Source organism: Chrysemys picta, chromosome 8 (assembly GCF_011386835.1).
Source record: "Chrysemys picta bellii isolate R12L10 chromosome 8, ASM1138683v2, whole genome shotgun sequence".
Classification (NCBI taxonomy): domain Eukaryota; kingdom Metazoa; phylum Chordata; order Testudines; family Emydidae; genus Chrysemys; species Chrysemys picta.
This window is the reverse complement of record NC_088798.1, coordinates 99,931,952-99,944,887: the sequence shown is the minus strand read 5'-3', so window position 1 is coordinate 99,944,887 and position 12,936 is coordinate 99,931,952. Positions and strand designations below refer to the sequence as shown.

At 39.8% G+C, this 12,936-nt stretch overlaps 1 protein-coding gene and 1 long non-coding RNA gene across 20 annotated transcripts in view; one reads left to right on the top strand and one right to left on the bottom strand.

The window, feature by feature from the left end:
* Window positions 1-7,721, bottom strand: part of LOC101936581 (F-box/LRR-repeat protein 21) — a 25,353-nt gene extending 17,632 nt beyond the window's left edge. For 6 of the 19 annotated variants that reach the window (XR_010589908.1, XR_010589909.1, XR_010589910.1 and 3 more), the window contains exons 1-2: window positions 7,217-7,405; window positions 191-290 (exon numbers count right to left, since the gene is read on the bottom strand). The gene's annotated coding sequence lies outside the window, so the exon portion shown is untranslated. Of the gene's footprint in view, window positions 1-190; window positions 291-4,054; window positions 4,090-7,216 lie in introns of all 19 variants that reach the window. The other 13 variants (XR_010589916.1, XR_010589914.1, XM_065555036.1 and 10 more) reach the window with 7 other exon arrangements.
* Window positions 7,713-12,936, top strand: LOC101936425 (uncharacterized). Its single transcript, XR_006174575.2, has 4 exons — window positions 7,713-8,055; window positions 8,156-8,290; window positions 9,031-9,118; window positions 12,475-12,936. It is a non-coding gene; the product is annotated as an uncharacterized LOC101936425 (long non-coding RNA).

Here is a 12,936-nt window from a genome sequence, read left to right as displayed (position 1 = left end):
TGACAGTAAATAATTTATAATTAGTAATTACAGAAATATACTATGCATAAGATCACAATTGAAAACAAAGCAACTGTGACATACAACATGCACAGATATTTTACAACTACGAAGGTATAGAACCAACATAATTAGATATAAAAGCCCAATTTTATAAGTTGTATAGGACAGTCTGAGGCAATTTCCTTACCTAAAGAAAGCTTCCAAGTTATGGTGGGTAGTGGACGAATGAACTGTTGTAGTCGCGGCCATGGGGCATTCACCAGCATCTGTCCGCTTTCACTTCCTGTCTAGATAAAAATGCCAAAAAAACTTTAAGTTAAGTTTAAGAACTAATGCTGAGATTCCATCCAGTATAAGAATGAGTCAGTTAATAAGGAACTACAGTCACCTCATTAGCCTTTGCCTTCCCTACTGACATTCATACAGAGAAATTTAGCATCCCTCAGCATAGCAAAAACAAGTTTGGTTGTGTTAGCCCAATGGCACGTGGGTATTTTTCCATATTGCAAATACTACAGATAGAATTGGTAGTCTCTGCTGAAGAGAAGCATGAAATTGAAAGATGAGTTATACACTTACTCTTAACCTGTATCGGTCAAATTATAAGGAGTTGTTTAAACATTTGCTCTACTGATCCAATGCTACCAGTCATTTGTTGCCATGAGCACTGAACTTAACAAAAAAAAAAAAAACCAACCCACTACCTGAATTAAATATTAATGTCATCTACAGTCACAGAAAACACTAAGTATATTAAAGAGCAACCATGTAGGCTTTTCCTTGTTTTTCCTGTGTCAAAGATTTATTTCCTTTATCACGTTATGCTACTATATAAAGAGCTTTCTGGATCAATTTCATCTGTTTTAAAACAGCATTAAGAATCTCTTTCCTATAATCAGATCAGTAAGATTATTTTTGTGAGAGCATAGAGTAGATATAAATATGCTAATTCAGTACTTTTTTGTATTTCTGAAAAATACTAACAAAAGGCTCACTCATCCCATCTGTCCTATTTTCAGCACTTTGGTATTCCTCCCATCATTGTTCAATTTGAGAAACTATAGTCTAAGGCAAGAATGCTATTTGCAGTCACCTTCTACTTCATTATCTCAAATGCCACTCAGTTTTGCATATTAAGAAAGCTTTCCAATATCATCTTTGGTGGTTTGCTTATTACAACTTTGACCAGTAGCGCATTTATGAATCACAACATGCCAAAAAGCAGGAGATGCTTCTGTGTTTCATTAAGATTTAAGTTGGGGTAACTACAACAGCTAGTTATTTAAGCTCATCATAATTTACAATTCATGGTTAAATAAATTCCTCTTATTTTTCTTATACTGAATATGCATAGAGGTTCCCAATATAGATTTGTACAGTAAATCAAACAGATCCTTCTATGTTTCACAGAGAATTAGATTGGGTAACTATGCAACAGTTAGAGACTTAAACTAACCACAAACTGCAAGTTATAATGAAGTAGATTTCTCTTAGCTTTTCCTTTTATTGAAATATTAGAAGTTCACAATGTAGATTTATACAGTAAATAAAGCAATTACATTTAATCCAATAATGGTTTGTGTTTGGATATGAGAAAGAGTATTGATTAAAGTTTTAGAAGCTGGACAGAAAATTTAAAGTTACCTAAGGTTTTCAGAAAAGAAGCAGACTCCTGCAGTCTAAAGAAATTTCCTTAAGGAAAACTAAAACAATAAAAAGTATTGCATATAGTGCAGACAATGCTATCTAGCTTAAAAAGCAACAGAGGGTCCTGTGGCACCTTTGAGACTAACAGAAGTATTGGGAGCATAAGCTTTCGTGGGTAAGAACCTCACTTCTTCAGATGCAAGTTGTGCTCCCAATACTTCTGTTAGTCTCAAAGGTGCCACAGGACCCTCTGTTGCTTTTTACAGATTCAGACTAACACGGCTACCCCTCTGATAGTTTAAAAAGAAATGTGATAATAAATATGACTAATAGTTAAAGGTATAACAAGGTGTTTGTTTCTTATTAAAAAGATAATCCACTTATGCAGAGAAGCCAATGTGAAGTGAAAGTTTAAGGTAACCTTAACCAAATGTTCTAAGAGCTAAATAACCGTAAAGTCTGACTGACTGACTATAACTGGCAACTGCACACAAAGCTTAACATAAGAAGTGATCCTACCAACCTTGTCACTAAATTGTAGGGAATAACCAAGTATTTGTATGGAGTATAGACAGGTGTTTTGCCTTATTGTTTAAACTTATATCCTATTGGTGTTAGATCAAGCAAATAACTTTATATTGCTGCATGATGAACTACTAAACAAATACAGAAAACAAGGAATATGAAGAGACTTTACGTAAAGATACTCTAGCTTCAAAACAGACATTTCTTTAGGCATCTAGGAGTGGTGACAGAAACCACAAATTGGGAAAGAACAAAGAGCCATGTAAGGTTGGCCAAGGGGTACACCACAAGAGAGGCCTCAGGGAAGCGGTCTGGGGAAGAATGTTGTTGACTGGAACTAAAATAACGGGCAGATGTTCAATGATTGCCTTGATAAAATGTCTCTTGCAATCCATTATGTCCCAAGACGTTTTGCAAATCTGGTAAAGCCTCACAGGTCTTACACAAACTTGATGGCATAAGACACCTGCACCTAAAGATTCATAAAATTTTCTTGCAGTTCTTGATCCCAGGACTGAATGGTAAAAAGTCGAGAAACAAAAATGCAAGTTGTCACTTGGGCAAAATTCATGTTCTTTGTCAGGATTTTTTTATTCTGAAGGAGAGAATTGCTGAACAAAACAAGGCTAGTTTTATACAGTTTCTGATCGGTGTTGAGGGCTGGTTCCTCTTCTTGGCGAAGTTATGTGGGCAGGTCAAAAAGTGACAAAGATTTGAAACATCTAACCAGAATAGGAGTTGAAAGCAAGACAGAACACCCTGACAAAAAAACATGTAATTTGCTCAACTGACAATTTGGCTATTAAGCTAAATGCTTCTTAGAAAGTACATACTTAAGTTAAAATAACTGTAAATAACTAAATATGTCTGATGAGCACTTGTGTTTCACCAACAACTTTGATTTAGCATGTTTTCTAGACAACTAAGATTAATAAGCTATTTAGAGTTTTGAAGCTGCAAAAAATTAAAAATGCTGGGCCACGTTAGTGTAATGAGATACTGCTTAACCCTACTAAAAGATAACTGAGAGAAGCCCTGAATGTTTCAGAGATCAATCTAGAAATCAGGAGTTTTGTGATAAAAAGAAGCTGACAATTTTCCAGAGAAAGATGAAAAAGCTTTCACCTGATTTGTAAGTTAAAGATTTTTTTCCCTTATTTGAACATTTGATTGAAGTGACATTTAGAATATATAGTAGTGGTAAAATTCCATAGAAATTAGAATAGTTTTCAAATCATTATGTGCATATTGTATTTGGATTTTGGAGTGATGGGAGAGAAAAACTGGAAGAGCCTGGCTGCAAGTATCACGTTGGCAAGGTAAATGAGTTGACATTCTTAGTAATTAAATAATTGGTATACATTTTTAAAATTCTAACGTTAGTGTTTGGATGAACTGCCACAGGCAGTCCATAATTTAACTGACACACTGACAAAATTCTGTATTTAAGAATGCATAGTTCAAATGCATAGCTGGTACCAAAATCACCTGTCTAGAACAGTAAAGAATTAAGAAAGTTTGCCTACATAACAAGACTGTGAGAGACCTTGAATTAATGTATTATATTTATCTCCTGACAAGTTTTAACATCCCATATTGTTAACATCATATGCTGGCGTCATTCTTTTAAACACTGTAAATACTAACTAATCATTCTTATTTGGTTTTCCATAATTCCTATTATGCAAAATAGAATTTAAAGCAAAAGAAACAAATTTCAAATAACTCAGCAATCTGTACTTTAGCTAGAGTCTAGAGAACTATGAGAAACTTGGGAGAGAGAGTTGATTAAATCTATTTAATATGTGTTTTTATAATCTCTCACAATCCCCAGGCTCAAGATTCCAATAGAAAGTTAGTTTTTAAACTAATACATTACCCTGTGGCGTGTGCAATGCAAACAGCGGTTTTGTGCTTGTGAACAAAAATCAGAGAGAAGTCATTAGACATTAAAACAAGCAAGACTGACAAGTCTAATCAGCACTGAAAGAATGCAAAGACAGAATAATAGGTGAAACTTCAATTTTAAAAATGTGTTAATTTACAGGAACCTAAAATGTTACCTGTAAGAAAAAATACCTCACGCCCCCCGAATCCACTTTAACCAAGATCGTACATCCCAAAGAAAGCAGTATTTGCTTTGAATAAAATTATAGTTTTATTTATAATAGTAAGTCATTTTGATAGTCTGTACTTAACATAGCACCTTCAACATACGGCTCTCAAAGCACTTTGCAAAGATAATTTTTTTTTCCAGGTATAAACTGAGGCACAGGTACTTAAGTGATTTGTCCAAGGTAATAGAATGTCTGTGTCAGCATCGAACAAAACACAGGTCTCCTACTTGTGCTCTTGCCACCAGACACTGAATCCAATGGGAACAGACTCTAGGCCAACATTTATCAAATACAGCCACCAGGGGTTTTTCCTGTGGCCATGACACCCTCCTGAGCAGAGATGGCTTCAGCTGCAGGGGGCAGGCTTAACTCCCCCCCCCCCCCAATCCCCATCATCTTGGGGCTCTGGCAACAGGCTCCATGGTTCAGCCACACCCCCACCTGCAGGGTTCCAGGCTTTAGCCCCTCTTGGGTAGCGGGGCTCTGGGCTTCAGCCCCACCCAACTCCCACCCCGGTTCAAGCCATGGGGCTCCGGATCTGGTGCTAGGGCCGGTCTTCCAAGGCACTGTGGTCAAGAGGCAAGGAGTAGGGTAAGCATAGGGTGCATGGCTGTGGAAACATTGGGGGGAGGGAACAGCAGGGCCCGGGGGGGGGGGGGGGGTTGAGCCAATGGGAGACTACGAGGCCTGAGGGATCCGTGGGGGCTGAGGGAGGCAGCAAGAGCTAGAGACAGTGGGGGGCAAGGGAGGAGGTTGGGTGGCAAGTGGAGGCAGCAGAGGTCAGAGGCACCAAAATACAACTGTACATTATTTTTTGTTATTGAGTCTGCAAAAAAACAAAAACCTCCATAAATCAATTCCAATGATTTGGAAACATATGTGCATATTTATTTATTTTTCCTAAAGTATTTTAGGAAAATTTGTCAGAGCAGCCACCAGCAAGAGTTGGCGGCCGCATTGAGGTCACCAAAAATGTTGTGCGAACCCCTGCTCTAGGCTTTTAATGGAGTTTAATGGCTTAGTGTCTGCTCCCATTGGCTTCACTGAGAGCAGCATCAGGTCCTAAATAAAGGGAAAGTCAAAGCTTAAAGAAATAAGAGTGAAGTCAGTAATAGGAGACTGATTATACTCAATTACCAGTTAAGATGGGACTACTGCTTTTTCAGAGGAAAGACACAGCTTGACATTTTTGTAAGATAAATACCATCCTGGTCAGGAGACGGATGTTTCATTTTGTGCAACTTTGTCCTACAAGTACCGACAACTGGAATACACTTGCTTCAGAATACTATTTGACTGTAAAAAGATAAGCTCTCTTCATAACAATAACAACCATTCCTCCCTCCTTTAATGTATGTATGTATGATGTCAGAATGTATGCATCCGAAGAAGTGGGTTGTAGCCCACGAAAGCTTATGCTCTAATAAATTTGTTAGTCTCTAAGGTGCCACAAGTACTTCTGTTCTTTTTGTGTGATAACGGTTACTTTAAATATGAAGGTGGGTGCCAGACTTTCAAAAAGGTTCTAATTTGTTAGCCCAAGTAACGTAAAAAAATAAGTTGTAGAATGTTGGCTACTTTTACCCATGACTTTAAAATTTTGTTTTTCCAAGTAGTAAACTGCAATTACTCAGAAATCCTGTTAAACTTCTGTTTGAAAAGCAATCCCCTTTTCCAGTTTTATTATAAAGCTGCTTTTTTAAAATCCCCTTATTACATAAATTATTCAGTGCTCCAATGAAACACTTTAAAAGCCCCCCTACAGTAGTTTTACCTATCAACGCTACCTATTCTTTATGGAATAATAGAAATCAAGATGCTCCCTATAGTGTTTCCTGCAGCATTTCACCCTAATTTTAAGTAGTAGTCTGGTGCACTCCAAATTAGGAAAATCCTACCTTTTTAACCTGACCCTCTCCTTTTTTTTTTTTCTGCAGAGACCAACAACTATGAGAAGTGAGCCCACAGTTTAGCTTCATCTATAAACTGAAAGGTGACATCAACCCAGCCAAACCTAACAGATTTCAGAGAAGTAGCCGTGTTAGTCTATATCAGCAAAAACAATGAGGAGTACTTGTGGCACCTTAGAGACTAACAAACTTGTATCAGCATAAGCTTTTGTGAGCTAAAACCCACTTCATCAGATGCAGAGTATCTCTGAAACACTTGCTCCTTTCAGCTAATGACAATATTACCTCTCGCCCGCTAGATCTGCCAAGTCTCTCACCTGAGAAGAGATGTTTAACTATTACACACGGAGTTTAGTGTCTGATGGAAGATTTTGCTTAATAGCCCTGGAGAGGTCAGGGATATTTCATTTTGCTCTCCTCTCACTGGGAGGGCACCAGTCTGAAAGACCGAACGGGGGAGGAGACTGTAATAACCCCAGCAGCTGGGCCGCTGTTTATAAACAACCACCAGGGACACGCACACGCCAGGACAGACGTCAGGAGCAGAAGCAGCTTTGGGGCTCAGAGTGAATTAAGGTCTCAGAGGCCAGTGACCATTTAATGCTGCAGTTCCTGACTGTACAAGTTAGGGCTTTATCACCCTGCCCCCCCCTTCCCAATACACAGCCTGCATCACCCTCTCCCCACCCCCCAACTCTCAGCCCCTCAGCCCCGCCCCCTATCTCTCAGCCCCCTCAGCCCCGCCCCTCTCAGCCCCGCCCCCTTCACTCTCAGCCCCGCCCTACCCTCATTCACGGCTCCTCCTCGGCCCCAACACCGCCCCGCCTCTCCCCAGTGCACCCCCCGTCCGCTGCCCCCAAGCAGCGCCCTGCTCCAGCCCGAAGCACGGAGACAGCACCTATCCCCCGCTCCCAGGGCTGCTCCGCCCCCTTCTCCTCAGCCCCGCCATATTGCGCAGGAGCTAATTCCCCCCGGCGCGCCCGCCGGCAACCCCCCTCCTCCCCTCGCACTCACCGCTGCGGCCGCGATGCCCCCCACCGGCTGACTGGGTGGAGGGGTCCGGGGCGGGAGTCAGAACCTTCTAGGCCAACAGGGAGCCAGCAGAGCTGCCGCCGTGCCTCAGGAGGGCGGAGCTCCTTCACAGACTCCCCCGCCAAGCGCACTCTCTGCAGCGCATGCGCTGGCCGCTCCCGGGCCTCTGTGACCTGACGCATGCGTCGTCTGCGCGCTTCTGGTCATCCACCGCTAGGTGGCGGGAAAGTCCGTTTTAGAGTCACCTGCCGCTCCTGCGCCACAACGAGGCGGACGCTTGCGGAGCACGTCAAGTTGTGCTGCGGCGGTCTCCCTCTTCTCCCTGCCAGGCCCTGCACAGCAACGCCGGGCCCACCCCACCTCCCTCCGCCTAAGGCTGAGACCCACTTTCTCCTCAGCGCCAGCCCCAGCAGCCCAGCCTACTACTTGAGGGGAGCAGCTATTCAGTGGCAGGCAGGCAGGCATCGCGGTGCTGCCCCCCACACCCAGTGTTGAGGACCCGCCTTCCCAGGCCAGCCCACCACTGGATGCTGTAGTCACATAAACAAGGGGAAGAAGAAATTGTCTCTGTTTCCCCCCTTGATGCAAGAACAGAGGCAGTGTGGTATAAAGGCGGCATGAAGCTACCTTATGCCCCCTCCACCTAGGACCAGCAATGGACCAGGCTGGTTTCTGGTGTAAGTTAGAGCAGCCTCAGGACTACTCCCATTCACACCCCGCTGCCTGTGGACCCCAAGAGGCAGTTTTAACATCCAAGACTGGCCTCTCGCTACATCCTTCTTGGGGAGGGCTGTGAGAGGGAAGTATCCTAGAGTTACTAGGTAGGAATATAGGTATTTCAGCCTCTAGTGGCCAGAGAAGTAGTCCCTTTAATTAAACACTATATAAAATAATACCACGCATTTTCCCTTCCTTCTCTAGTTGCCTCTCCTTTGGAAGCAAGATTTCTATAATTGGCAGCTGGTATCTTTCTTCGGGGCCTAAACATGTTGCTGGATCTTTCTAAATAGACCTGTTGTTGCATGCAAAAGAACATCAAGAGAATACTGAGGAAAAGTACATTTTCAATCCTAATTGAAATGACCATATCCTTTTATTATCTACTAGATATCAAATTTTAGGACTGAATCCTAATACTTATTTTATTTGAGAGTTTAAATGAGACAAAGGTTAATCAGCCTGACGTTTACAAATTACACAGGAGAGAGATTTAGCTCTACTTACCTGATCACTTTTAAAATAGACTACTTGTGAGAGTAACATATAGGAAGGTTTTTACACCAGTCTTGATGGTCTAGGTGGATTCTGTTATTACTACACAAATAACAATGCAAATACAGGAGTGAGTTAGTGCCCACACTGCAGTCTTGTTCACTAAGAAAATACTTGATTGACATCCTGCATAGATTTCAGCAGTTAACAGCTGGTCTGTTCTTGCATGAGAAAAACAAGTGTTTCTCTATGTTTATATTTATTCATGAACAATCTGAATTCATTACCCACTGCAACCATACACTTCTTCTAATGCCCATGGATTTCTTGGCATTTGCATGACAGTAATTAGCTGACCATAACATTTTACCGTATCTTAATATAGTTGTAGACACATACAAAATCTTTAACTTGGGATAATTAGCTTTATGTGCATGTATTATATGTTGCAGGATTTATTTTTTTGCATGTAGTGGATGGGTTTTACTTTTGTTCTGACCTGGAAAGGTATTGTCAGCATTGGTGTAAGTGTAAGAATGGGTTATGTTGCATGATTTTCAAAAGTGAAACTTTTTTTTCTACAGGAAATCCTCAATTGATTAGAATCCAACTTCTTGAAGTACAGCTGCGAACTAAGGAAACACAGTAAAGAGCTAACAAGAAAAATTTGAAGTAAATATGCATTATACTATTTTCATTTAATCTTCAAGTTATTATATAACATAAAATAACAATAAGAAATCAGTTTATTACAGAAAATCACAAATATATTCTTACCTATAAAGTACTTGACTGCATTATAATCAACACTTCAAGAAAGAAAGAGAGAGAGAACAAAACCATGGTTAGGTTCTTTGTTGTACCAAAAAATTAATTGCATGCACAATTTCTCTTTAAATAAACTGTTATTAAAAATACCAAAAACTTTTGGCATTACAGTTACTCTCTGCAGACAAGAATACAGGGTAGATAGTAAACAGAGATGAATGGAGATTTATAACTGTTGGCATCCAAATCTGCCAGTTATATGCTTATCCTTGGTGCACTGCCATTAACCATTGGAATACTATAAGGAATAGGTCTAATATTCAAATTGCCCTGTCTTTTGTTACGCTTTCTCTGTAGAAAAGCAAGTACATGGTTTTCTCTATTGAGGTCGCAACAACTTACAAAAGAACTTTGTGCTTAACTTTACACACTGAGAGAAATCCTATTGTCTTTAAAGTTAGGCAAATTTCCGTTTGCAGGATCAGAATATGTGTTTTGTAAAATGCTGTATATTAAGAATAATAGAAGTCAGATATGAGGGTCGGGGAAGGGACAGGACTTTTTCAAACTAGCCACAATTCAAGTTCCACCAACTTTTGATGCTAATATGAAATGTCATTCAAAATAGATCATGTAGGTGTTCATAGTATGATCATCCTCCTTTATGTGCTTTGATCAGCTTTGACATTCACACCATTATCATTAGGCTGCAGAGTAACTATCACCCCCCACTCAGAGATTAATGGAAACAGTTCATGTCTTTCATAGCTATTGCTTCATGATGACTGCACTGCAGACTCTGGCAGTGCATTCATTTTCATTTGGTTCAAATAGTGAAGATTATTTTTATTTTTGCAATTGTAAAAGCTACAGATGAACACATTTTTAATGTGTCAAGTATCGGGGTAGCCGTGTTAGTCTGTATCTACAAAAACAACAAGGAGTCTGGTGGCACCTTAAAGACTAACAGATTTATTTGGGCATAAGCTTTCGTGAGTAAAAACCTCACTTCTTCGGATGCATAGAGTCTATGCTCTATGCATCCGAAGAAGTGAGGTTTTTACTCACGAAAGCTTATGCCCAAATAAATCTGTTAGTCTTTAAGGTGCCACCAGACTCCTTGACATTTTTAATGTGTTCACTAATTTTGGGTTCCTCTATTTTTGGGGGGCCAACTTGAGACATCTTTTGCTTGACTTTCAGAGGCCCTGTAGACCAGCAGTTTAGTTACCTGAAAGTTAGGTAAGAGAATAGAAAGATGAAAGGAGAGAGGGAGGAGTGTAAGAAGAGATGGAAAAAAAGAGAATAGAAGGGAGGAAAATTGAGGTATAGATTTCTGGTGAGAGTATTGGTATAGATTCATATTGATGCATTTTCCTCCAGAGAAAATGGAAGAATTTAATTACGGTATAGAACTTTTCCTATGGAGTCTAAGCTCAGCTGCCAGATCTGCACCCAGACCTAAAGGAATCATTCTAAAAGAGAAGAAACGTGATTTGACAATATCATCTTCTGAAGCATCGGTTGCTTAAAAAAAAAAAAGAAGTTTTTAAAGCGAGCTTAGAAACTTTGTCACAATACATATTGATACAAAATGAAAAAAAAAACTAAGCAGATTCTTATGATATTCCAAAATATGGCAAGCACTTTAGTGGCAACCACGATATTACAAGAGAGTTTCTTTGATATCAGACACTTTGCTTATGAAGACAACAGCTGTAATTGGCACCCATTGAACCAGCTTGACATGATATCTTGCCCTGGGATGGCAGGATTTTGCTTTCAATAAAAGTTTCTGGTATCCTCTCTGGGTAGGTGCTGCTGTCTTCATTGCACTGATTTTTCTGGCATATTTTCATGATCTTCATGGTCCTCAATACTTCTTTCACAATGTTTAGCATTCAGCTTAATGTTATCAGAAGAAGCATAGTTCTGCATACCTGCTATAATATTTGCAACCACTCTAGTTTTCAGAAGATATTCACTGACTAGCAAAATTTATTGTAAAACTAACTTTTGCTGAAATTATGCTTTCTCTCAAAAAATTCCTGTAAACAAACCCTTAACAAGTAGGGCAGCACTGGTTCTTCTTTCCTTTCCTCAATTTGTTTCTGATCATACTCTATTTCTTCTCCCCCTTGTTTTTTTATAATCCACTTTAGCAGAATTTTGAAATTGTTTAAATTAGAATTTAGAAATGCAATTAGAGCAGTTTTGCTTCCAAAGGTCTTCCCTTATTGGCCCTGAACACATGTAAAAGAGCAGCTAACCTATGGATTCTGCTGGGTGGCCTTGATGTTTTTTGATTCAAGAGAGAGTGGTGATGGCAGGGTCAAGAATATGCACCTCCCTGTCAAGTGATTTCACAATCTCCTCAGTCATTTTTATGCATTCTGAAAGTATTGACCTAACCAAACGTAATTAATTTGTGATTGATAATTCCGTGCAATTTATTGTGCTTTGTTCAGGTAATTCATCAAAGCCTAAAAGATGGTGTAGCCTCTTCCTACATTCCTCCCCTCACCAGCCTTGCATGCTGTGTCCCAGGGCATTCACTTGAGGGAGGGCAGCTAGGAGGAGTAGCACGTCCAGTCTTTCCTTGGGATATCTTTTGTCTGCAAACAACTTAAGGCTGAGATTTTCAAAGTCACCTATGAGATTTAAATGCACAATTCCCATTAATTGCAATGGGAATTGCATATCTAAATCATCTAGGTGTCTGAAAATTTCAGCCCAGTATCCACTGGGGGATCCATAGGAACCCTGTTGATAGAGACTGCAGGGAAGAAGTGCTGAACGAATGTATCCCTGCTACTTGGCGACTTTTGTTAGAGGAAAGGTTATGGGTGCCTAGCATGAGAGCTGTCCCCGGTGCACACTCTTCCACCGAAGTCTTCAGTAAGGTCTGCACCAACAGAAGCTGATCCAGACCCTGAGTGAATTTGGCTTTTGGCCTGTGTACACTATTTTCATAAAAATTTAAATCTGAAGCACACCAACATGCAGTCTTAACAATGTTCTGCTAAATTCTAATACCAATAAGGTTTCACACTGCATCAATAAATGTAGCTATTAATTATCACCATCATTAAATGTTTATATGATGTCAGTGACCAGAGGCTCCAGTCAGGATTAGGGCCCCCATTGTGCTGACCAAAGATATATTAAGTCTCTGTCATGAAGAGCTATATTGGAAGTATTTCACAAATACTACTGTAAATGCAATGACCAATTTTCTGTTGTCATTCTTTTCTTTACAGCAAAATACTGAAGCTATTGTATGATTAAACAGTGCAACTCTAATGGCTTGGAATTACCAAGGAGACTGAAGTAGCAAATGACAATAATACCCTGGAAGTAGGTTAGCATGTCATGTTTGGGGGAGGCTTGCTAGCAACTCCACGAGGCAACGGCTGTTTTCAAGGACATGTGACAAGAAGAAATCTCCTTTGGTAAATATGCAAGTTTCCTGATTTGTTTTCGTTTTGTTGAAAAAAACCCACAACAACATACTTACTAATTTTCAAATATTTTTTTTTAATTAAAATGACAGTTTACAGCTATTTTTAAAAAAGGTCTTCCTTAATAATAGTTAAGAAAGAGCAGGGAGGAGGTTTGTTATGTTTAGATATTTTTAAATGCTATAGTCAGGCTTGTAAAAATGTATTAACATCTTCTAAAATTACTGACTCCATAAATAAACAGTAAGCATGATTTACTAA